Consider the following 27,185-nt stretch of genomic DNA (forward strand, 5'->3'; position numbering starts at 1 on the left):
TACCTCTGTTTCAAGTTTTACGTCCGGTATCGCCACTAGGCATTTCCTCAGATCGACGGCTGGCTTTCGGTAGGAAGGTCTGTGGTTGCGCTCGAACCTAAACCACAACGTACCCCTAAGATCAGCAGGCGAATATGTTACCTGCTAAGTTATCACGGATCTTCCTATTAGTGCATATCATTCTATAGCTAATCAAACCCAGTATCATCTACTATATTAAACCGTTCTTCCTTATCTATTCTTCCTAAAAACCAATCATAAGCGTCTCACTATTCTACGCTCCTGAAAATCTTTGAAACATTTCTTTTCAATGATAGTTTCCACAAGTAGACAACGTAACGTGTGAACAAACAAACAAACAAACAAACAAACAAACACATTCAATCCGTTCATTCATAAGATTTATCCAGTGACGCTAATCTGCTGAAGGCCCGTATAATAGCAACACTTATATGCTCCGTATGTATTGTAACAACAGGCACAAACAGAACAGGTACTGCCCAGTCGCTTCGAACCATGCTTCAAGTTCTCGAATTAATTTCTGTTCAGCCCTCTGATAATAAAGGCAATCCATTCATCTTAACAATAGCCAGTTGGATAAACCAGTTGGTTAATTAATCTGTAAAACTCGATGGGGTCTCGTCCACTACTAGGTAAGCTTCTATCCAGCCCTCGTCAGGCAAAGGAAGTGCCTTGACGAATATTTGCATTTCTGGTCCATACGTGATACAGACAAGCTTGTTGATGAACGCATATCTGTTGGTGACGTCCAGCCTAACAGACTGCCATAGATAAGACAACCAAGCGAAGCTGGACGTCGAACAATTCATATCTGTATAGGGAAGTACAGACGCAGTCGCACCCCCTCCCTCGGTAAAATTACATTTCTATGGGAAGCGAATGAAAGCGGTTTGTTGAGCTGCTATAAAGAGGGCACTGAGTAGGTGGGCAGATGGTCCTTCAGGGGGCAGGCGAAGTTACACAGACCGCCTGTTGGTGGACGGCATCGTACTACACAGATCATTGTTACTACGTATATAGCAACAATTTCTATGCGACCAGTTTAATGGATAAAAGCTTTCTGATCAGCTATTTTCTGTACAATAAACAATGACGAGCCCTGGTCCTCTATTTTAGTTATGGAGCATTTGGGGCCGGTCGTATGTTGCTGAGTTTTGCATAATCGATATTACCTATGGCTATTTTAGGTGTAAGTCTGACAGCAAACGTACGGCTAAACACTCTACAGTAGAGGCGGGTACAAATAAAGAATACAATAATACGAGATAGCCTTTCAGGTGAAGTGATATTTGCATATAAAAGTATACATTTGTTTAGAGAGCTCCTTGAAGACAGTTGTTCTACGTACACTTCAACGTGGCATTCAGTAGAGGTGATGATGTAATGATGAATTTCGAAGGTTCGCCTAATTTATCTATTGTTCATACAAACTATTTGCTACAAACATATCATAAAACTTTATATTCTCAGTTCCACGAATACGCTGGATACGAATAAGTTGGTCTTACGATAGGTGAGTCCTTACGGAACACAAGTTCTGTAAATTGTAATTTATTCTCCTGATTTTACTTCGTTTTTCATGGTTAGTTACTGCTAGCGTAGCATATTACTTTTCGTACAACGAAGCTAGCCTATCACTAAATGGCTTTACTGCGTTGAATTGATCTGCTCGAGTTGCCGACGTCAGATATCTGCTTCTTAGATACTTCTTCTCTCGTCATCAGGGCATGAATAGAAGCCGTCATGGCTGCTGTCGTCATCCGTTTGTTGGATTCTCCTTCCTTAGACCTTCCTATGTCTACCATCCCCCGCTATTCATTTTGGCACCGTCTGCGGCCTGTAGTCTTTGTCTTCTTTTTCCTTATGCGGTTGCCAATCTAAAACCAATTCGCCTTCTCTCGTCAATGGATAGATTTTATGCACTGAAGTATAGTTACACTGATGCTCTATACGCAGACACGTACTTGCTGTACGCTGGTGGGCTGTCGACTTCGGTCTACATCGACTCTAATTCAGATGTAACTCTTCTCTCTAGGCATCCTTTTAATTCTAGAGATCTCGATGCTGGTAAGTTTCACTAAACGCAGATCGACAGTACCCCCTTGTGTAATATGGTTGCTAAGGGAGTAACTAAGAAGCCGACTCAAAAACATCGAAATGTCCCCCCAAAAAATGCTGCCATGATATGACACGTGGGTTGGTGTTTACCTGTTAAGGTGGATGTATTCAGCTTTTATACGCTCGTTTGTCGTAGATAAATAGTCTCTGGACGGGAGGCCGGCTCGGTAGCGGTACCAGTTAAGAACGAGACATGGCTATACGAAAGACATATATTTATCATTAGGATTAACAGTAGTCCTTGCTGCGATCTATACGTAGCTACAATATGATTATTACTTCTGTATGTATACTTACCGCTGCTACACATGCAGCTTACGGCCGGCCTGCTTGTTGTGATACTGAACTGTGGTGGCTTCTTGTCGGGCCCCATCTAGAGCAAACAGAAGAAAATTGGAAGAAAAATCAGGTTCTCGTCTTTCGCTGACATCACTGCTGAAATATCTAACCGTAAGCGAAAGTTCCACGCGTTTTTATACATTCGTATGTATGTGCAGTGTCTTGCTCTTGCTCTTCTTCCGGTCTGTGAAGGGCCAGCTCGGAAAATCAGGGTAAACTGCTATTGCTATGGTTGTTATTTGTTACGGCCTGTGAATAGCGGGATAGCAGATGTTACGCGCGTCGTACAACTTATTATACGTGTGTACGCCCCGAAAACTGATAATATTATTAATTTTACACTATTTCTGCTTGGTTCCCTGCTGCGGTCGGTTTTATTTTTCCTTGTTTTGATCTGACCGTTATTATTGTTATGCTGTGACTGTGTCGTTATGCTGTTGTTGTATCGGTGACCTGTTTCGAGCCGATGTCGTAAGTCAACGAGGTAACTAACTCAGCAGGAGTTGACACGGAGCGAATGGCGTTCGGTGCTCGCCTAGGTGAGGCGACCGATCAGCTACTAACTGTATTGTGTACATTCAATAACGTTGTTATTGTAGAACGGTCACAAAAGATTTGCAACAGGCAAATACCGGCCGCATCCCTTAAGCTCGCCAAAAAAAGTAATACCTCATAAGATATGCAATACATCTGCTTTAAGTTAAACTTCTTAGGGAAAAAAAATGGCAAATATGCTTTGTACTATACTATTTAAACGTCGATGTCGAACGAGCCATAGATTCGCTAGCGTGCGTCCAGAACTGATAAGAAATTGATAGTACAAAGCGCAACAAATTTTTTATACAACTATACATGCGCGTTGTTGTACGTCTTGCGGCTTTCTAAGCACGCTTTTTTGCGCACCACTGAAACTTCTTAGCACAAATGGCACCGCCAACGGCCTAGTATTGCCCTGACAGAGTGGGGACCATTTTCAAGATACGGCAGTTGGGAAACTCACTAGTTTATCAAGCGTGTGAACCGCGTAGTGGGGAGACAAGCGTAACTGGGGATTGAATTCGTTACCCCACTATGTTGGGTAAGGTGATCTACACACTCCACAACCGCTACAATTTAAAACCGTGGACTAATCTATCGCAATGTGGGTTTTCCGTACGCTGCGGCCTTGGCGGCATACTATTATGGCAAAACTTTATTTATAAAAAATTATGGCAAAACGACAAAGACGCGTATGGTTACTCATCATTCTGTTTTTCCATTTTTGTTTTTTTATACTCGTTATTAATCACGCTCGTGCCAATCTTCTGATTTCCATATGAAAACAGATGATATTTGGCACCCTTAGAGGCACTGCAAGGAGGGAGAGCCCTTGACGGGCTGCTTCTAAAGGAAGCTTCAAAGCTTATATTATAATGCTTGTTTTTGCCGCATGTGGCATTTCCGCGCAAGCTGATAGGGCATAAAAAACCTGTTGTCCGATACTCTTCTGTTTCGAGGCGTACAAGCGTCGCTCTCGTAGGACCGTTATCTAGCACGTTGACATTTTGGTGTAAAAATTAAACTTTACGAAGCCTTCCAAAAAGCGTTCACCTATTTTGTTTTTCGACACCACAAAAGCCTTAACAACAATTCACTATCATAGCTCATAATGAAGCTTAGCCTAATAAATGGTTCATCTATGGCCGTACACAGGTGACACAGACCAGGACTATTTATAGAAATCTGGAATCAACACTCAGTTTGCAATGGAATCCTGTCAGGCTGATTTAAGCCGATTAACAAATTCTCAATGACGATCCATGACTGCCATCGCTAATCGTTCGCAGCACTTTCCGGGGTAGTCTTCGGCAAGACAAAACGGAAGCTGGCCACTGTCTTTCAACATCCGACTCGTTCTATCCGTTTCGACATAGTGCCGCTGTCACAATAGCAGTAGTTATTGCAACATCACGGTGAGTCAGAGTATCAGCGTGACAGCGAACGGCGGGAGCAATTGGGCAAACTTTGCGATCGGCTCCATTGTAGTGGTAGCAGTTAAAGCAACTACAAAGAGGTTGACATAAGGGTCTTGGCGAATGTGTAAGGCGTTAACTTAGACAGATGGACAGATACGCGCACTGGTAGATAGCCACAGGGGCACAGTAGAAAGCTGCTGGTCGGTAATGGGGCACTGTTATCATTCAGATGCTTGATCCTTGCCCTTGTACGAATCTATCACGAGTTTGTTTCTTGAAAACAAACCAGTACCAAGTGAAACTGAAAATCGAAGTGAGTTAAGGCCGAATTATGCTAAGGATGGTGATGAGTCGGACAATTTTATCACCATTACTGTCGTTAGCATTATTAGCATTATCCTTGCAGCGACGCGGTGTTGTTTGAGGATAAACAAAAACATAAACGAAGTTATCGTCGACGAAGACTAGCAGGGACTGTCATCATTCTCCTAGGAGACGATTAGAAAAACCCCTAGAAAAGACGAGATAAGCAAACTTCTGCGTACATTGCTGACTGTTCTAAAATACTACGTAGATGAAAAGTAATAGTAGACTAAAGCGTAATAGTTTTATTGTTCTTTGAAATTTCGTATTGTCCACTGATTTAAAAAGAGAACAAGATAAAGATCAGGTCGACTACAGGTGTGTCCTGGACAGATGTTTAGAAGATGCATGAAACGACTGAGCGTGTTCTTCAAATTGTGAGGTCGCATAGGAGGACCTTGTTGCTTACTATTTACCCAAACTGTGCAGTCTTCGATTAGATAGAGAGACTCTATTGACACGATCCAATGATCGTTTTACCTAAACATGTTTTCTTTCGATCGGTTCTTTGCCAGAACTGTCTCGCGGCTCTAGAGACTCTTAGGACACTGCGACCGGACTCCTAACGTGCGCGCTCAGCCTCGTAGCTATACATCCGCCACCAAACGCGTTCGTCCGGCCGTGTTAGCATTGCTGACATTTTTCCTCTTTTTGTGGTTATCTTTTGCGTTCTCGTCGGGACCTTATGTCTAAATTCGTGAGCTCAATCATGTATGAAGATAACATGTAGTATATCCGAGCAAATAAATGATGCTCCAAGTGTCGGACACGTGTGTGTACGCGCTTAAAAAACCTATGAAATTTCTGTAGTCGAAACCAGACGGTGCGATCAGCATATACAAAAGCAAGAGCACCAGCATATGAGGAACTCTAATTTGAGCATGGGGCTCATCGAGCTCTTCTGCAACTGTCTTCTACATATGTTGCGTGATCCAGTACTTATCAAAGTAGATATATTGCAGCATCCTCGCTAATCCTTACACATATCCTGGTAACAAGTTCATACGAAGATACTCCAGCTATTCACGAACAAATACCTCGTAGAGGCTAAAGTGAGTGCCTGAGATCGACTCAGCAGACGAGCAAAAATACCTGCCATTCATTCCTATATAGTACTGGAAGGCGCAGATGTTTGATAGGTTGCCTCTAAAAATAACCACATAATTCGAGGAATAATGCTCTTGGGAACAGGTTAAAAATAACAACCTCGATTCGGAAAGTCATCGTCGATCATTGTCAGTGGCCTTTTAGTATCAATCGTTTTACCGATTCTCGTATTTACCTTAGAGGAGTTGTTTCAGTGGTGTGAGTAAATAAACCGTATCTTTCTGTTTGATGGCGCGCAAGATGTCGTTTGCGTAGACTGTACAGTTGGGTACGGCTTTAAACATGCAAATCAAGTTAATATCTAAGTGTTTGGTGGAATTATAAGGAACAATGTTGAACTTAATATTTAAACAGCCACCAGTTGATATGGTTCACGACCACACAAGGTCAGCCAATGTGTTTCAATGGACTTTACTTAATTTCGTCTAAATAAATCTAACTATAGGTTTACCTGTTAGCCGGTTCACGCAGAAATACTTTTATTCTCCAAGAAAACCCTATTCACAACGATCACTAATAGGTAACCATATAGAAACTTCCCTCATTGCCACCTGTTATACATTTATTACTATGTTTAAATATTTCATATTCACATTTAGTCTATTGCGTCATGCCCACACACAATCATCTATCATAGACCGCAAACTACCCGTAGATAGAGGATCTTCGTGCTATCAGCTGTGACCTATCCCTACATCTTCATGCGGTTCCCGGACGACTTTTCATTTCTGGAAACTCTTACGTTTTCTAAAGTGGTCATCATCTTCCTAGTGACAATAATAGCGCTTCCTGATAATATGGGTTTCATTATCATCTTGGGAAAGTTCTATTATCCTTAGAATCGCCGCAATTACCAGGTAGTTGATGGGTAACAAGTCGCAATAAGATGAACGTGGGGTGAACAAGAAGTTTTTGAAGTGAGGTGGTCGGACCCCTATTAGCTGTCAACTACCTTCACTGCTGTTGTTGTTGGCAGCCCGTGCCGAGCTCGATAATGACGCTCTCTGCGCCTGACTATTAGGCTGAGCAGCTACGGTAACAGCGAGGAGTCACTAGTAACGCCGCAGATTGTTCGTTGGCCGGTAGCCGAGGTTAGCCGACGACGAGTTTAAGTTCGTTAAAGCAAACTACCTAACAAACAACGATCAAACGTTCTCCTATGCTACACTCCAACAAAGCATGTAGTCTATTGGCACCTTTCTGTATCTACAATCTGGGCGTCTATTGGCATCCGGTATTTCTATCGATTTGCGTTTATCTACGTGGTAGCGTGCTTCATTTAGTGAATGTCGATTTGCGGTCGTTTCTGCCTATGCACTTGACCTTTTTTACGTCTCTCTATTCGGCCCGGACGAAGACGGCGGCAGAAGAGGACTTTTCATCTTTGGCTTTGTACAAAGTCGAAGATGAAAAAGAAAAACAAAAAATATGCTGCTACTGTGCCCCATAGAAGAAGAGCTCCTCTTTGTCGGAAGTGCGCCAGCAGGCCTCGGAGTAACGATCGTTCGCTTGCGCTGTATATAGCGCTCGAAATGTTACTGATGATAAGTTTCTATGTTCCGCATAATGTTTCACCAGCCATCGAGACAAGCGGACCACATAGGGGGACGCTGATGAAAAAAGCGGACTGTAGCAGCCATGGGAATACGCGGCAAACCGTTCTAGAACTGCACAGTCACTCCAACAAGAGCAACAACAACACACGTAATGATGTCAGCGTTGACGATGCTGGTAATAAATGTGGTCACCTCGTTGCCGTGACTGCTGCCGATGAATGGAGACATTCAACGGCATAGCAAAGCCAGATCCTTTCGATCATTGGTTTAGGGGCCATATTGGGGGTGAAGAGAGGTTACCAAGGCTCGAAATATTTGGCTTCCAGCACTACCCGCCTTAAAATGATTAGCAAAAAAAAATTACTTCGCTTGCCGCTTCAAGCCACTGTTCTTTTCCCCTGCATCGGCGGCTACAGCCCGAACTTGCTTGGGGTGTCCTCACCCGCCGTGTCACCATAGTTTCGACTACAACTGCTGCTGCAGCCACCAACGCCGCTTATACTCCTCACAAGGCGACCATATATGTCTGTAACTGTTTGTCCTGACGATTTATCCGGATGTGCGTTAGTGTGACGCATGTGTGCCACGAGTGTGACATCGGTTATATAGGGAATATGCGTAAGTATAGCCAATGCTCTCTTTTTGTATATGATAGCATCTTGTAACAAGCCAACAACAGTGGGACTAGAGCAAAATAGCATGATACAGCGTTGTTGCCAGTTCCATGGAACAAGCAGCTGCGTAAGATGGCGGGTGCCGCGATATATTTAGGTGGAGTTCGACTGTTAGGGATGAAGGAATAACTGTTCTGTTTTTAGTGTCAATCGTGAAGGTACAGTAAGAGAAAACGGTAAGGCAAGGTTTCTCAAACAAAATGTCAACAATTAACTGAAAAGGGTGGCCAGATTAACATGTAGAACCTATTATTGTTATAGATGGGACGGATTTTAAATGAAAGCAGTTGTCGCCCAGCGTGAACTGGACCCATAATTAAACGTGTCCAGTCGTACATCCGATATTCGCTGCTAAGCATAGCTTCAGAATGAAGCAATCTGTAATAAATAAGAGTTAGGTAATACCATGTGGTATACATTCAAGTGGCACATTCAGGTACAGATAACATTCGTAGGCTAGGATGTATGTTAAGGTATAAAGTGCCTATCTCATCAATATATATACTCAACTATTTTTGTTTATTTTCCAGGAGTTAATTCAGATGCGCGAACATCAACACCGTCATAACACGGACACCTCACGTTGGAACGGTAAATGCTGCCGCTTCGTTACTTTGTTCTTGGAATTACTGGACCATCATGGCAAATATATTACGGCTCTACTGTTTGATATGACCTACTTTATTTAAGTACGTCAGCGTGCTTGGCGCATATAGAATCATTTTCAATAATTTTTCTGTAAGTTTTCGAAAGAAGATATAATACATGAACGAGCAAAAGCTGTTTACCGATACTCGTGTCCTAGAATATTTCGATATAATGACTTAGTTTGTTAGGTGCCAGAGATGTTGGCTGCTAGGCTACGGAAGCGTTGATGATGTTAGCCCCGACTAGTTAGAAAATACTATACGAAGCATACTCACCTAAATTTCTATAGCTGAATCCACAGTCTAATGCCACGAGCGTATGCATGTAGTGCGAACCGAACTACACTGATGCTTGGCCGATTTTTGATCCTAAGTGGCCCGTAACTTCCGATCCTGGGTTCTCCTAAAACTACTCTAGCTCCTCAGGCCGAGAGGTGTGTTGCCATGCAGCCTTCACAATACTCCCAATAGTACTATGGCAGGCGAGGCGTAGACTAGATGATCAGTTATTATAATCATTGATTCTAGAAATTCGTTTTACAGACTCCTTACAGACACCTCCATTACGGTTATATGCTTTTACATATATAATTAGCAACAGTATAAAGTATTAACACTATGAAATCGATCATAATTTTGCCGGTATGTTGATATATGGGCATGTCAATTGTTGAGTCCTTTCAAGATGACGACTATAATCCTATTCTTGGTATCTCTGCCGCTTTTCCTGAGATTTATTTTCCCTACCGTTCCGCTGTAGGTTCTATCGTAATTTGCAACAATGTGATGGAAGCGACTCCTCTTATGCCATTCATATAGGGAGTTTCCCGTTTCGAAATGACTAGCCTTTACTATGTCTTTTTCCGTGTTTTTGATTTATGTTATGCACGCCCTTTTTGTCGCTGGGTGCGTTTTTAATAGTTGGCGACACAAGTTCACGCTGCTCGGTAGTCGTTCGTTTCTATACGGATCCTCTTCATAGGAGCTACGTCGGTCGAATCGATGTAGGTAGGATCATTGCATGCTTCACAATAGCTAATCTGTAGTTATACATATAAATTGGTATTCAAATAAAGCTTTTCAAAACCCGACAAAATCATTCATCATAACGACCAACAAGACAGTCCGCACCCCTGATTTCTTTGCTGCACACTGCTAATCGGCCAAGGAGTGTCTTCGTGAAGACGCAGACAAAGTAATAACTGCGGCTTCGTAAATCTTCACGAAGATTCATATAATCTAAACTATACAACAAAACACAGTTTATCTCTCTGACTATTGAAAATCTATTATGACCATAAGTCCGTTCGTAGGTGCCAGTAGATTCTTTCTTTAAACATTGCTTTATTGACACTTCTGGCCTTAATCGCGGTAACTGAAAGTCCGAAAATAGCAATATAATGTTATTTCAGTAACAGTGATCAGTTGATTTATACTTTATCATTAAAAAGGTTAGACAAAAGGAAAAATGCTATTTCAGTGTTCGAAAAATACGAAATCTCCTCATCCATAGCCCGGGCGTGAAACGTGCGAATAAATTGTCAATAAACACAATATTTTTATGCGGATAATAAAACAATTGTTACGTGTGTATTGTCAACGCGAAAGCGTGAACTTAAACTTCAATTTTTCAAAACAAGAAGTGTTTATACTTCGTTTTTGATGATGGTCGCATCTACAGCAATGCGTTTGCCTTTTCGTTGACACGCGTTACCGCACAATTACATAAAACCACTCAAGTTGGTGAACAGGTTTTATGCAGAGAGATATGATATAACTATCATTCGTGTTATATCTTGATATACTAACTTGACCCTTGAACTCCGTAATGCCATTAAAAGTGCTTTGAAAAAAAAATAGCCGCAAAAAATATGGCAGTAAATATCTAGGCTACGGTCATGAATCTTGTTGGAAAGGATAGGCAGAGTTTTTGTCAACGCACATTTTAACCACCGAGGACCTGTCGATAAATGAAACGCCATAGCTTTGGAACGAAACGTGTCCAAGCGATGCTTTGTCCTGTGTCAGTGTATCCAGGTATGTTCCGAGCATGAACATTGCAATTGGCGTGCCTAAGCTTTTCCACCTAGGCCGTACCTATTCCACCTACCATATGTTTCTTGGCAGGGCACGACGTGATCTGCTTCTTGACGAAAACGTATCTACACTGCTCTTTCTCAGAGTCTTAAAATACATGTTAAGGAACAAAAGGTTAAAGACTTTTAATATTGATATTTTTGTGGGTGTATTTAGGCAATGAACTCGTGTCAAATGGTTATATTCAACAGTACTTGTCATCGATACGTCAAGCCAGCCACATGGCTCTCATGCTTGAATGATACGCTCCTAAGTTTTTTCAATTAAGAAACATAATCACATCTTATTATTGGCAAAAGACAATTTTTTTGAAATAGCACTCAAATATGAGCGAACATTTTTTAAGCGAAACAAACGAATTTACTGAAATCCGCAAGGACCATTTAGAGAGTACGACGAAGAGCCACTGAAAGCTTCCCACAGTTTAGCACCTCTGTAATGCGCATGTACTGATAGTCTAATAGCAACCCGATCTTGTCGGAGAGTCCTAAAAGGAATACGCGCAACGAAGACGTCGTTAAAAAAACATTAGCAGACTGTGGAAATCAGCCAAGTAGGAAGAGTATAGTCGGTAACCCGTAAAAAAAAGCCGCAATAATGTCGATAATAAAAGGCGATAATGTCTTCTTGTACGTGCACCTTGAAGAACCTTAATAAAATCATATCAGATCTTTTATAACCCTTACATATTGCCCTACTTCTTTTACAAGTTCGCGTTGCTCCTCTCCATTATGATACACGCAGTGGAACACAGCACGTGATATATCCAAGAGTTCTTTGGATCAAATACCCTTACCAGGAATTATATTTCGACAGCTAATAAATGCACTAAGTAACAAGATTAATCTAAATGCCGGTATCCAAAACTCAAGTAAACGACATGAGTTCTCGGCAGAGCTTCAATTTGATACAGTTGAGGAATAAAATTCTTAAAAAGCTGTGCAAAAGAACCAGCGGTAACGTACTGAAGATTCTATGACATTTAACTGTGCGCATCTCTTTAAATTTGCCCCGGTAATATCTGCGGTGGCAACGAGCCTCGTCGTCATAGTTTGCGTGTTCGAATCTGGAGATACTCATGTAGGGTGTTTTAGAAAATTTTCCTTACAAGAAAGTACCTTACACAGCGTAACATGACCCCCGAGAACGACTGCCTAGAGCTAAAGCATCGGATCGTTAAAAGGTCCAAGTTGCAAGAGAGAAATATTTCCTATAAAGGGAAATGCTGCGGTATATCAACAACGTTGAAAGAGATGCAGCCTCACTGGCTACGAGGCCAGGCGCGCGCTTCACGGCTTCGCAAATGGTTTTACTTAAGGAAGCTTAAAGCCTCCTAAGAAGCTGTGAAGTGCTCCAGGCGGAGGACAGACCAAATACAAAAAACATATCCCTTTCAGTTCACACACTGAAGCGCCTCCGGTGCGTATGCAAGGAGGACCAGGAAAGCAAAAACAGATTCACCGTTGGTGTAGGGACCACCTGAGCTGTAAAGCTTGATTTTTTGTTATTGCTTACAAAATTTTTCTATATAAATGTAAACTATCCATCAATCCATTTTGCCCAACACTGTCTTCTTTTTACGGGCTTTATTCAAACGGGTTGAGTGTACCTTGAAAAGAGTGTATTATTATTATTATTATCTAAGTGCTGGGTCTGACACCATTTATCGATATAGGTATGTGATTTCTGAGTAGTGCTACTATCAACCATCTCATAGCAAAGGTAAATGGTCACGTAATGTTCACGTTAGTTAGCACCGTCACGCGGTTAACCGCAAGAATCTCACGGAACACTCATTGGCAACAGACGGTCACTTAAAGCGACTATCACAGCAACAAAAAAGCCATTGGTGACAACAATTGATAAGCAAAGTATAAAAATGAATCCTCGATCGAAAATAGTTGTAAATGTATAGATACCACCGGCTATTAGCACGTCAATGGTAGACTTGTATCATAGTTGCTAGCACCAAAGCTATTAAACCCCAGCTAAAAATAGATTATTACGTGATCTACGCAGGTGCTTCAATTGAAATAGTAAACAAGTTGTTTTTGGGCTTCGTGCGAAACAGGTTCATTATGAAGGGCATGCATTAAACGGTAGCATCGGTTTCAACTAAGAAGAGGCAACAGATGAAAAGAACGACAAGAAAGAATGAACAAATGACACAATGACATAAGTTGTCAAACATCGGTTGCTAAATCGCATCATTTCTCGTCGAGTGAACCACTTTACTATAACGTATTTATGCAAGACCCCCCCCCCCCCCCCCCCTTCCCGAATTTTTTTAACTGAAACAGTTTCAGCTATCTAATATATATGATAGTGGGAGGGTGACAGAACCTTACGTGAATAGAAAAGCCTTTATATATATATAAACGGTCATGGTTTGTTCTTTATTCTCGTTGGCTTCGCTACTAACCTAGAAAGGGCGTAGTAATCAAAAACAGTAATGTGCTGGATAATTCTGGTATTATCATTTCTAGTACGAACCTTGAAAGCAAAATTTAGCGATATCTCTTCCTCGTTCTAATTCACAACAGTCGTCATCGCGTGTAGATGTACAAGTAATTTGCCATAGACCGTCGATTTGGAGTATCTCTACAAGCCTGCAAAAGCTAACCTAAAGTTTTGCAAATTTATTTTTAAGATACCTCGAAATGCGGTGGTCAGTTATGGCCGGATAGCGTACTTCTTCATATTAAAGTCGATCTTGTTTTCTTTGTAATATTGAAATTTGAAGTCAAATACACAGGAAGACAGTATTTCATGAAATACTAATACGTAATTTTTCTACAGCCATAGATAACCCTGCAACACACCTCAAAGCTGTACCTACAACTATTGTCCTCGTTGCGATTTCGCTCCTTTATGACGCCCACATGACACCTTAATAATAATAATAAGTGTCATTACTGTAAGTGACTTAAATTTTATCCGTCCGATGCGATATATGGTTTATAATTAATGAATTCCTTGTCTTGCATAACTTGTTTGCTAGGCGTAGTTGGTGTGGCGTTGATGAGATTGTTGTAAACAGTAATACTGTTGTCCCGTTATTCCGTCGCAAGAGAAAGAGTTTGCTGATGCGGACCTGGGGGCGCGCGCCCCCTGACGCCTCTTTTCCACTGGCGGCTCCTCTTCCACTTCTTGGTCGAAAGGCTTTCCCTTTGCACCTTGACCGGTATCTACGCCTCCAAGGCTACGCTCAGGCACAGCCTTTACCCTAGCAACGATTACCAGAAGGTGAGCTATAGTGATCGAATTGATTGATTAGCCAACTTCCATAGATGAACATAAGCACGTTTTTCGATTCTTGCTTAGTAATTTTCGTTCTTTTATCTTTTAATTAATCACGGTTAGTCACGTTAGTTTAGCACAGTTTTCGTTCGTCTCATTAAGCCAAGTGTATAGAAGCATGATGGTAGTTTAATAATGACTTTGAATTTGTTTTTTTGTTACATCTTTACTTGTATATCAAAAAAAAAACAAATAGTGTTTGCTCTAAAAGAGCGCACAAAATGAAGTTTGCACTTTGACGTAAAGGAAAGAAATCCAATTAAACACTACTACTTAAACATGGAGGTTTAAGAATATTGTTCGCCAAGAGGAACGATCCTCTAAATCGCACTTATGACATGCTTTATTATTACTTCACAATTTGTTATAGATATATTTAGATAACTGCTAGAAAATGTTACGGTTTTACAGCAGCGTCATATGGATGGTCGAAGAGTGCCAGATAATGTCATCAAACCATATAAAATTATTAGGCGTTCGCAAATCGCTGCCCATAGAGATGACTGGTAACGATAGGCATATTCCAATAAAATGGACAACAACAGCAAAAATATCGGCTGGCAAGATAGACACAACGGAATGACCAGCCTATGCACCCGTTCCCAGTGACAGCTAATGACTTGGCAAATCAGTTGATTGAAGAGCGCTACCACAATTCCTGAGTGGTTTCCCCCCAGGGCGTCCATGATGGTGACGACGACGACGATGATGACTGACGTCATTCAACTATTAACCTTCCTTTCTTGTTTTTCCGAGGCCTCACCGCGCCACGAGTAACAACTAGCTTTGAGTCTTCTTCGTGTATATATATTTTTCACTAAATAGTCCCCATCATTTAGCTGAATCGGCCTACCCCTCATCATTTGTAAGATCGACTAGATTACATAATAGCGAAAAACAATTTTACTGACAAGTGGAGTCGCAGGAATGATAGAGGTGAACCTAAATTAATCAATCATCTAAACAAGCATTATTTTCCTACTATATCCATACAAAAAGGTAATCTACAAATCAACAATTAGCTTTCATTAACGAATCTAGCTGACTTGCGTGTAGTTGTCTGCATAATGTTACTCTACCCTAATTCAATGTATCTTAAGAATTGTTTTTTTTTTTCAAGAAGAAGGATTGTTAGGCTTCTAGAGTTCGTCAAATGAATTATTCTCGGGCATTCCTTTGTTTCGATGGTGATAATTTTTTCCTTCGATAATTTGAATGATAATACATCTTTATTTATAGTATGCATATATATTTTCAAATGTGATCGAAAGCATTATATAGCCATTGGTTTATTTTAGTCGGGAGATAGCCACGCTGGTTTCTCGGTGATCTTGACAGAACCCGCTGGTATATTTTTACCAGTGCTCTAAGGGTAGAGTCAAGTACCGAATACACTTATTGGATCTAAATAGTAGTCTTTCATCGACATTATTCAAATCAGAATGAGTAACTTTGGTGAGCCTCTTGTAGGTGACGTTAGTCGTCCTTTTACCGAGAGAAGTGGATATTTTGGAGGTATGACGCAACAACCAACAAATCCAGTTAAACTACCGTTCAAGAGCGAAAAGCTCATTAAGGGATTAATGGCGCGGTCTCTGAGTTGTCCCGTAGACAATGGCTGTAAGTCTGCTACGGTCACACATTATAAAACAAAAGCTGGATTTTTTATCTCTATATTCTATAATAAAGATGATGACGACGATGTCCAACATAGTTCAACTGCAACAGATGCAACCCCTTCGACATTGCTCAGATACTGTAAACATCTACCTGTATCTGACTCTTTGTGTTCCACAGTTACGCACTCGTATCGCTACCTAGTTCAGTTACAAGTTTATTTATTGATGCTTAATCATATCAGTAACCACTGATAGTACGTTTTTTCAACTTGTTAGCTTTATTGTATCACTCGCACCACCGCGGACCTTCTCCGCGCTTGAATGACCTAAAAAAAAACTTGACAACGAAACGCCAAAGCTCTATTTTTTCCTCCTATTCGTTGTTATGATAGCGTTTCTACTAGATTTTTTCAGCCATAAGCATCGCCTCGTTCCCATGCTATTCTCTAAACAAGCCATTTTTCTCACCTTATAACATATATTTATCCGCTAACTTGAACGTAATCTAATGCTTTCCATTTTCCTACAGTGATTAACTGGCTGCTGTCGTAATTAAATACACATAACGCGCTTAAGGCTCGCGTCACAAGATGAAAGGGCGTTTCAATACAGAACCCGTTGTCACTGCTCGAAAACCGCTGCGTCTCGGCTTGTTATCTCTCAGTCTGCTTACAATGTAGTACCTTTAAGCCGACATATCAACGAATCACGTTTTACCAACGATAATTCGGTACTAAGCGACCGTAGAAATAACCAGCGACCTCTGTTTCATCATGTGACAGCTGAGCTACTGCTGCTGCCGTGTGCGTCCGTCGATTCACGCATGACCCTAATATCTGTGCTCTTCAACTACAAATATGGCCACGACCGCTTATCAAAGACCTTTCTGTTTTCTGCTCAATCGAATTTCCTCAAGCTCCTGTTTTGAGCTTAAATTATGTCATCGGGGTTCGTTCTTATTTAGTGTTAAGTTGTTTCGTTTCGCTAAGAGACTTGTCTTGCTTGCTGCCTATGACGGTGACGTCGACGATTATATCATTTCTGAATCCAATTCAAAGATCACTATATAACGTAACATTTCTGTAATGTTCTAGGGTTTTCTTCAATATAATAATGTAATGGATTTTCTACGAAATTGTGTATTTGTCTATTGCTAAGGTATGTTAATCAATGTAATCACTAGAAATATTGTTAGGTTAAAATATCGAAGAAAAACGCTACCGAATTATGTATTGTGAAGGGTTGAGGCACGTAACTTACGCGAAAACTTTTTTGAACTGAACTTACTTCATTTAGTGAGATGGTTTAATGCCATTACGCATGATGAAACGCTATCGACATCATGGTGTCATTTTGTGCACCCGCTGGTTCATCTTTGCTTTTTCTCTTGAAAACATTAGATCAATCTAAGGTTCAGAATGAGTATACCTTTTAGTTGCCTTCAAACCGAATCCACTCCAAATTTGCGACAGAAAAATTTATATTAATTGAAATTAATTGATTAAAGGTATAAAAACTGAGCGTCCATCTTTTAGCTTTACATATGCCATCATTACCAATCGTGATGCACATAAACTCTAAGGAACTCATAAACACCAAAAAATAATATAATGGATCATATCTTATCGGGGGGTCTAGCAGATGCTTCAGTTAACTAGCGGCACCCTACCGATTTTTGTTTGTTTCGCTATCAGCAGTCCGCGGCCGCAGTAGCAGCAGCAGTGGTTCTGTCTACAAAACCCAAAAAAAAAAAGTGGATTATCACGAAACATTCGCATCGAGGACCCATCTCTTATACTTACTTAATTTATTGGCGCTGCTACTGCCGTTGCGTTCGACGTTGTTCTGTCAGTTTTCTTGTTGTCCACGTATGCGACACCGAGCGTTAGTAACCGCCAGGGACTGTTCTAAGTTCGACCCATTTATGTCGTTTGCAAACGCCAATGCAAGTGGTAAAGAAATAAGCGGAAGCCGACAACAAGTACAGAAAAAGAGAGCGACCTGAGATAATAAGGGAATATTGAAAAATGTAGACAGATTAATGTCACTACAAAAAAAAAAATTGGGTAACTTCATTAAGCCTAGTTGTTTAGGGAAAAGCTGACAGATATACAATTATGCAATTTGTCGCAGAAATGCATATGAGAATGTACAGGCACTGTTCCTATGATGGAATCGTAGAACTCATCATTCTCTGGCTTTGTGTGTAGTTTTGTGTCATTTTTGCTAGCTGTATAGCTTTGTACGATAGTGCATGCGGATTTTTCGCTTGAAAGTTGTGTATTATCTAAATATGTACTAGTGATACTGTATAAATTTACCCAACAGTATGCTAGGGAGTTATCTATTTATAGAAATATTTTAGTTTGTTGTACCAAGGCAGTAAATTCGCTTGGCGTGTTTTTTATTGTCAGAAAATGTACAGCAGTGACATTATGCCCCTCCAAATTGGGGGGGGGGGGGACTACGAACCGCACAGAAGCGTAAGAGAGGGCTCTTCTGAATGGTTGCCCTTCCTTTGAGTTCTGTTGACAGGTAGCTGCTTCCTCATGCTTTCCTCATGCGGTGTCATGACATCAGGTTAAAAAAGCACAGATTTTTCATCCGGCAACTTAGTTTGTCAACGTTTATTTGCATGTCACGGTGGTTTTTTTACCGCAGTATAGACACGGACCACAAACAAGTAGTCTAGATCCCATATGGATCATGATGTGATCATAAGACTAATTCGTGTCCAACTCCTTCGCCAGTATGAAAAAATCGCAGCTGCCTTGACGAAACAATTTGGGACACGCTTTTCCCAGATAGAAGGATCTACTGATTCTTGAACCCTTTATTGATATCTTAGTAGTTCTGATTTGTTTTTTTTTTTATCCAGATTAGTTACGGAAGCGTTGCTTCTTAACGTACTTTAACGTAAACATGTGTACGGGTTCCAGAACTGTACCGCCACGCAGAGACTCATACAGATGTGCAACGGTTGTGATGTTTTTCAATGTAACCAACACAGAGACGTCGATTTAGTAGAAATGCGGGTTCTCAGAGCCCGGGCCAGCTCTTTCACAGTATTGAATAATGGAACCAGACGACAAGGAGTAGCTTTAACTGTAGCCATAGTCGAAGATAATTATGATTTTTAAACAAGATGGTGGTAGACTTGTATGCAAAACCCTAAAGAAACGCGCATCCAAAAATAATTTTATGTATGTGGACTAAATTACTGTCGTAGTGAAGTCTTCCGCTATGATCGAGTCACAAGTGGGAAACTCCTCGTCTGTGCAAAATTTCTCAAGTCTAGCTTTAAGCGTATTTTGCGATACAAATTTAACTGTTTCCCCGATTTCCACCGATAATTTCTCAGCACTACCAGTAGCGACTCAAGAGTTTCACCTATTGTAACCTGTTATAGCTCCATTGGTAATAATGATGACCTTACTGAGACGCTACTTTGCGAAGCTGTTTCACAGTATGCTGACGAAATGAGACTGGACGACATCATCTAAACGCGAGATTATTTTATTCTATTTCTGTGTGCGTGTGTGTGCAGTTTTTAAAGACAGTACACATTTACCAAGAGTAAGAAGATGACACCAGATGTCAAGCTTATTTACTAACAGGTCTGCGTTGTTGGATTTTTTTGCTGGGCCAATTCGGACTTTCGAACTTCTCAGCCGTGTTAAAATTGACCTTTACCATTTAGTTGTTTCAGGATGTCCCAAAAAGCTGAGATCTTATGTTTAAACCTATTCTTGATGTATTTTCAACCCAAAGGTTGTTTCAAACCAATTGCTGTTAAACCATAACGATGCAATGCACATTGTATACGTCATGAGACTGTTTTGTAACAACTGCAATCGTTCGAGCTTTTTTCTTGCTTTATTATATTCATACTCTTAAAAACGCGCGATAGTCCAGAATAGATCAGTTTTAATACTTCACGTCGAACGTCCTTCCTATTTTCTTCCTTCATCGCCTTAATTAAACGAAAGTCTGATTATGACGAACTGGAAAACGTTCTAATGAGTCTAGTTTTAGCTCACACGATAAAAATTATGCGTCGCGCAGCGAAATTTGTGTTGTAGATTAAGTATTGCTCCCCATAAAATTCGTCAAAATTTTCCCTCGGTTATACGACTGCGGTATCATCTTTGATGTTTGTTGATACCGCCTGATGCCGTTGATTTTCAGTGAATAGATAGAGCCTCTGCAACCATCGGCTTTTCGCCAAATAGATAAATGAATATCATAAAGCAAAAACAAGTATAACAATGGAAAAAAAAACATCATTTTATGTATAGATTCGTAAGTTAAAATAAAATGCTATGCTTTTTACACGAGGTAGGCGATAAATAAGCCATCGTTTTCTAATCAGGTTCCTCTAACATCGCAATTGATAAATGGGCCCCATAAAACGCATCGATCCAACAGAATGCAATTATTGTTCACCTTGCCTTCGTTTACCTTTGCTATAAAAAGTTAAAGGTTTCAGCTTGTTGATTCTGTACTGCTATACACATATGTACCTTGGATTGTTGACTGTGAGTTGAACGGTGCGTGACAATAGAACGCCATTTACGGTTTGGCAGTTCTTTCCTATACGTTACTTGTATAGATAGATCATACAGACACATCATTCACTTCAGCAACAACGGTAACAACAACAACAACAAACAAGCAGAAGGCCAAGCACAAAAATTCATACAGTCAATTCGAAACGGCACCTGGAGCCACCACAGTGCTCGCGCCTTATCCGCCTACCCGGCTGCCCTTGAACGAATCGGCCGGAGCCCTTGAACCCTTTATCTTCGATGTCATGTATACGGTACATTTAAATATTATTAGCTTATAGCGTGCTGATAGACGTCCGCTGAGGGAAAGCAAGCAAGGAATACGACAAGCTCAATGCGACGCTGTTGTCATAACATGATGCAAGACCGATTTACTCTAGTGTCACAACGTTCTTCATCCATCCATCCATTCATTCGTCTGCTTATCTCGCTGTGTGTGCGTGAGTTCATGTGCCGGTCATTTCTATCGACCAAACGTATTTTCTCGTTCCAGGTATAATCGTTTTTCCAGCGATACCTATCTGATATATTTAGCGATACTAGTACCAGCGGTGACAACAGCAGTGGCTCGAACAATATTAACATTGGTAAGATTAGTGGCCGTTGTTGCCGTCGTCGTTATGGGTTCTCGATTTTCGATGTATCACCAGTTTGGCGTTCGGTTGCATTGTCTATCATCAGTTACTTCAACTCATCTCATCATTCGGTTTGTTCTCTCCGCTGGGGTTATCGGTACCGTGGCGTTCCGTTTCGGCCATTTACGGTTGTTTATTATGCGTATCGAAGATTAGAGGACGCGGCCTCTTCATACATAATAATGATGATGATGATGTTGAGGCTCGAGCACAACAGTTTTACACATCGACGATATTTTGTTCCCATGTAGCGACCATACGTACAATAGAATACGTAGAATTAGAATTTTAGTGCACATTATTATATATATAGATAGGGATGCGTTAGGGTAATTTACTGAAAGGTACATAGCGACTGCAGTTATGCCGAGGGTGAATTTATGCAGAGATTCAATGTTTGGCTATCTACTATATTTACTGTGTGAAACCGTTGAACTTCATGCTTGAAGAATCGTTTGGCTTTTTCTAATTTGCATTACTCCTACAAGACGAAGTGAAAACGTAAGCTTCACATTCTGCATGATTTAATATAACATCATATCTAATCTATCTATATTACAAACGGGGCGATGTATAAAAATGCTGGTAATTAAATATGTATAACTGCTATACCTAACTGTGGAAAAGCTGTTCGCGTTGGAGGTCGTCCACCCCAGCACATGATAGCTGACTCTATCGATTTAAAAACGTCATCGAAAGTACAACAACATGACATGCAGAAACGGTTTCCACGCAAAAATATATGTATAGACGTGAATTTTTGCGTGCTGCAGCATGGACGCTGATGAATATAGACGTGATTGAAATGGGTTCAAAACTAACTATGCTCGCTGATACTTAGCGTCATGATACGGCACGCCGTCGAGAGATATGCTCACCTAAATCAGTAAAAGGTATCATTCACTGACCAAAACGAGTTTGTTCAGGGGTGACTAGTTACTTCTATACTTGTTAGGAATGACAGATACTTTTTTTCTGTGGTTTAAATATGCACTAATAAGAGGAGAAAGTTAAATAAACTTATATTGTTATTAGAATAGACACATACGTTATGTTAAATGTATTTTCCTCATCGAATAACTGATTTTTTTAGTGTCAACAACCGCTAGCTCATCAGAATATTGTGCGCTTTGATGCCGTAGAATAAATTATGCACAAGCAATTATTTTCCTATGAAAAATTTAAAAACAGAATCGGCTACAGTTGTACGTTAAAGATCTTCTTTATTACGCAATCAGAGCTGTCGTTCGGGAAATGCTGCTGATGCACCATCCTTGTTGTTTCGTAAGTAACTACTACTTAATCTATAATAATTCAATCGCCTATGATTATTTCTATCGTGTGATCAAATCTATCATGTGAAGTGCTGCTTGGTCAGTCATTCGAGCGGTTTATGGCTGGGGTCATGGTTGGGGGAACTTTCATAACTGCCATCCGGCTAAAATCTATGTACACACTTTGAGACCGATAATGTACGATTGAAGCCAACCCAATAACCGATAGTAACGTATTTACCAAAAGCGAGTCTAAATATTTTAGCAATGTTGCAACGATCCCTCGCTGTACCTGGCTATCGCCCATCGGCAGATCCGACTCAGTTTTGCTATAGGCGGTCGATAGTCATTTTACGACTCGGCTTCAGCTAAAAGATCCGTGTTGCAACAAGGTTACGGCGGTTCCTAAGAATATCAAATACAATCAACATAAAATTCAATGGGTTATATAGGACATCAAGTGAGTTTAGATTCTGTTTTTAATTTACTACTTACCGATAAACAGATCTACGTCGGTATAATTAACATACTTTAACTTAACTGATTTTCAAGCTTATAATTTCAATCTATTTGCTAATATACAGTATGAATACTGCACCTAGCCTCAATTACACGTTGGAACCCACTTCATTCCGCAAGAATTTTGTGTCGACGTAGTCACAAGTTAAATAATCTAGGCTAGCTGTTCCCTAGAAAATCCATAGGAAAAATTGCGGTATAACGAGCACGAACGATGAGTCCTAATTCTGCGTCCTAAAGCGGAACCGCACCATAAATTATATATAAAAACATTACATTTACTAAGAAAGAAAAACATTTACTTGTATATACTAACTCAGTAAACAGTGACCGTGACCGTAGTAATCATAACCCTCAGATGTTTATCCAGGTTAGATCACATGTGATTGTTCTAAATAAATTCTATTATTATTCTAAATAAAAATCAGAATCAGCTGCTTTGTGTTCTCCATACGACGTCCCCAGTGCCATTCGAATTCGCGCCCTCAAGTGGACCAGTAATAGAGTGGTGATTGAAAAGCATGCATATAAATTCGAGACTGATAGTCTCTGCACTTTTCAGAAGATGTCAAAAGAACAGTTTATCCAACAAATTTAACAACGAGAGGTTACTGCGTATCCGACAAGTGGATCCAACAACCAGTGGTGATGGTGAACGGTTACATTAATATCTGCGGCAAACGGCATAGAGGTTGCTGTTAGACCTGGTTGAATATTGATTTAAACCTGTCATAGGCGAGACGACCTGATTGTGCGCGAACACTGAAGTCTAGCTTTGGCAGGTTTTCACGGTGGGAAAAAAGTCTTAGAGGAAAAATGAGTTTACGTATCTCGGTCTTTAAACTAAGCCACAACAATTAAGCGTGTCTTTTGTTACACTGCTGTTACGAGGCCTAGCACTTGGCAAAACGCACCCCACATTGATTATTGAGATGCTTCTATTATTTTCTCAATTCACTTTCTAGCTTATGCTATATTTTGACTGCCAAATTTTCTTGAATATAATTGCACGTCAAGGGTCTCAGTAATCTGAACGATCGTTTAGTGGCAACGCTTATATTTATTAAATTTAGGAACATACGAATTTTCGTTCCGAATTTTCCACATAAAGGCTTATCATCCTACTTAACCTAGGATTCGAAACACTGCGCCCACGTCTTTACGAGACTATGTTCGTCCACTCACACAGTGTATCATAATTGAAGCACACGAATTCTGTCTATAGAAACCGGAAAAGACTGCAGTTTGGCAAAGTCGTCTGCTTGACACGTACTCTATTCTAGGTGGTTACGAGATATTGATGACAATTTGCTTCCTCGAAAACTCTAATAGATATATCATTGCTTTTTCGAAATTGTTATTTGTTCACCAGAAAGTTGATGAAAGAAATATTGTAAATACTTGGTCGAAGCCGTAGAGATGATCGACAGCAGTGGCCACTGTGTATACATATATATATATATATATATGCTGTTTGATTGCTTCCCGTTTCCACAGGTGCCGATGTGTACCACGTTAATGCAAATTGACAACCGAACATAATTTACTGATTGCGCATAATCCGGTTATATTCTGTTACACGTGCCCGAAGCTAAACGCATAAATTCAAGCCTATTACGGCATTCGTATTAATCGGCTCGAATTTATGCGTAAAGTAAGCCAAGTTGTTGAGCTCCTATGTGCATACTATATATAGTTGCATTTATAGCTGTTTTGATAACAGCAAAAGAAAAAATAAAATAGTGAGTTTTGAATTTGTTCAAATACAAAATTCTCGAAAATTCGGAAGTGAAATTACACTAAATTTAAATGTTTAATTACCCAAGCTACATTAATTTCTACGGCAATAGGCTAGAACAATCGATACTTGAATTTTTTATGCTACTCAGTTAAATTACTGATTTTTATAATGAAATTGTAAATTGAAATTTTATAGTGAGATTGCTGACGATATAAGAGTGAACACCTACACATATTAATGTTATGATCAGCACAGATAAATAACCTTCTCACGACTGCTGGTTTTGAGGCGCGCAGGACTGATTTCTATAGTAAACAGAACAGTAGTTTATAAGATGTCCTACAACTTTCTTGACTTGGACATCAGTAATATTAGAATTTTTTGGTGCATGGGGATTGCAGTAACACTGCATTTAACGAAATAAAAAATCCTTATTCTCTAATTGAGATAAATTATTATATACAATGGTGGATTTTTTTGCAAATCGTCAGTAGCGATCGCCGCTGCCCTACGACTGCAAATCCTTCTGCATTTGATTATCATGACGGTCCAGAGAATATTACAGAAATCTTCTTGCTTCTATAGCCTACGCAACTCTCGCTTATTCTATCTATTGTATACGATAGAACCAGTAAGTATTCCTCTAACAATATATGCCTGTTGTACACAGCATCTCGTTCGATCGTATATTATGTCTGACTCACTTCTCTTTTTGGTTCCCAAATTCAGCTGCTGTCATTTTTCAATTCCACTATATGATGATGCCATTGAATTTTCGTCGTCGCCAGATCTTCGACATTCATTCTGTCACCTATATGCGCGCATCGCATCTTTCTCCTTTGCTTAGTTAACGTATCAATTCGTGTCACATTGTCACGAATCAATTCGTAGTTGAATTTGTGTGTGTGATAAAAATACAAACCGCTTTCGTTCTTCTATCTGTTCGTTGGTTAGTTGAGATTCGTTTTTCTTTCGTGACGCTACGATTCCTTTACGACGCTCCCATGCCTCCCACTGGCCTTTGCGATTCCCGCAACGATCCCGTGAACGTGCCGTTTCAGGCTTCTGTCGACGCCACTGATGTTCCCATATCGCTTCTGCGGCTGCTGCTGTGGAACGCCGAAACAACACGACATCGTTCAGCGCGAGTCGGTCGCTCAGCCTGTATTCAGACAATTCACGCCACGATCATGAACCTGTTTCGCGCTTAATTCTTAGCCGTATTAAGAATAAGTTCATCTTGAACCGCACACAACTATAGCCAGCCATTCGACCAGCCAGCCGGGCAGACGCACGAACCGTGGGTATTATGGTCCGATGCGAGAAGCCCTGCTTCACGCACGATACTAGCAACAACAGTAACGACAAAGATGGTGCTATTACTATCACTACATGTCGTTGTACACGAATTGTTCTTCGTCGTGACTTTACGTTATTGTTCTCGATTTAGCATGCATTTCTGTTGCAGGCATAAGATAAGAAGAAGCATTTCGGCGTCTTGTTGTGCACAGTGACAGAAGAATATTGCTAAGTGCAACACCTGCCCCGGCGAGGCATTACGTCGTTTGTGTTTTCAGGGTTGAACGGCCTGCAAAGAGCCGCCATACATAAACTAGAAATGAGGCTACGTTATAATATAGCGTAACGACTGCTCCTACAAAATCAACGGCTAGACTTTGAACTATACATGTATGCTTACAACACTAACTACAAGGTAACCAAGGGGGAACAAGAAAGCTTGTAAAAAGTAAGAAGCGCCTGGCACAGCGACGCATGGAAGGTTCTCCTGATTGTGCTGTGGTGCTATTAAAAGGTCACACTTTAAAAAGATTTCAATCAATGTATTAGCAAAGTAGAATACGACAATATGGCTATTAGACTTTTCCCGATTTCAGAGCAACAGGGGGTTTCAAAGGTTGTGTCCTCACGCCGGTAAGGGGGCGTTAATTCGCTTCGATTTGCGATCCGAAGAGTGCGAAATAATAAACGAAGGAGGACGGAAGAGAGAGCGCAAGCCATTACCCCGTTGTTATAGTAGATCCGCTTCTGCTATATTAGTAAACTGACCCAGTACTTACAATAGAGGCAACTACGACGCTGTTGTTGCTCCCGACGGCGCGCTTAGTTGCAAGGTTTGGCTCTGCCTTCGGGCTTTCTTAACTAACCTGGTTAATCGCACACACTCACAGGCGCCACCCTATGCGAGATAAAAGACTGGCAATAAAGATAGACACCACTTACGCGGCACACGTAAAATACCCGATTGAAGATGATGCCGGCGCTGGTGGTAGCACCAACTCTGGTGACAAGCTGCTGATGTATGTGGCTGTCTGTGTGTCAATTAATCAATTACAGGTAAACCTAACACCTAGTAGTTCTGCAGCTATAGTAGCTCAGAGCAGACGCCGCAAGGTTATTATTCCCTTCACTGTTACTGCCAATGCTGCTGCTATTCGAGACGAGTTATATACACACACATATGTATAGCTGTTGGTGCACTATAAAAATAATGGTAGCTACGGGTGAGTACACCCCTGTGTACAGTCATTGCTCATAATAAAAGTGGTGTTTATGTCAGTGGTTCACAGCGAGCACAAAAGGGTCGAATTAGTTGTAGCAGTGCCTACAGTCGAAACGAAGAAGACTGTCGTT

At 40.6% G+C, this 27,185-nt stretch overlaps 1 protein-coding gene and 1 long non-coding RNA gene across 23 annotated transcripts in view; one reads left to right on the forward strand and one right to left on the reverse strand.

Moving 5' to 3' along the window:
• Window positions 1–27,185, forward strand: part of LOC111271076 (uncharacterized) — an 88,686-nt gene that overhangs the window by 52,486 nt on the left and 9,015 nt on the right. For 10 of the 12 annotated variants that reach the window (XM_086972778.1, XM_086972777.1, XM_086972776.1 and 7 more), the window contains one exon: window positions 8,664–8,724. The gene's annotated coding sequence lies outside the window, so the exon portion shown is untranslated. Of the gene's footprint in view, window positions 1–6,989; window positions 8,078–8,663; window positions 8,725–13,996; window positions 14,124–27,185 lie in introns of those variants that run through there. The other 2 variants (XM_086972783.1, XM_086972781.1) reach the window with 2 other exon arrangements.
• LOC111271078 (uncharacterized) lies at window positions 1,338–26,075 on the reverse strand. 11 transcript variants are annotated; one of them, XR_015315190.1, is made up of 5 exons: window positions 23,874–25,215; window positions 20,320–22,678; window positions 2,437–2,512; window positions 2,230–2,336; window positions 1,338–1,898 (listed from the first exon to the last, which is right to left on the reverse strand). It is a non-coding gene; the product is annotated as an uncharacterized LOC111271078 (long non-coding RNA). The 11 variants fall into 11 exon arrangements; XR_002686642.2 differs by lacking the exons at window positions 1,338–1,898; window positions 2,230–2,336; window positions 2,437–2,512 and adding exons at window positions 13,241–14,103; window positions 17,599–17,797; window positions 23,109–23,463 and having other exon boundaries at window positions 23,874–25,214; XR_015315191.1 differs by lacking the exons at window positions 20,320–22,678; window positions 23,874–25,215 and adding an exon at window positions 9,057–9,899.

Source organism: Varroa jacobsoni, unplaced genomic scaffold (assembly GCF_002532875.2).
Source record: "Varroa jacobsoni isolate VJ856 unplaced genomic scaffold, vjacob_1.0 contig00333, whole genome shotgun sequence".
Taxonomy (NCBI): Eukaryota; Metazoa; Arthropoda; class Arachnida; order Mesostigmata; family Varroidae; genus Varroa; species Varroa jacobsoni.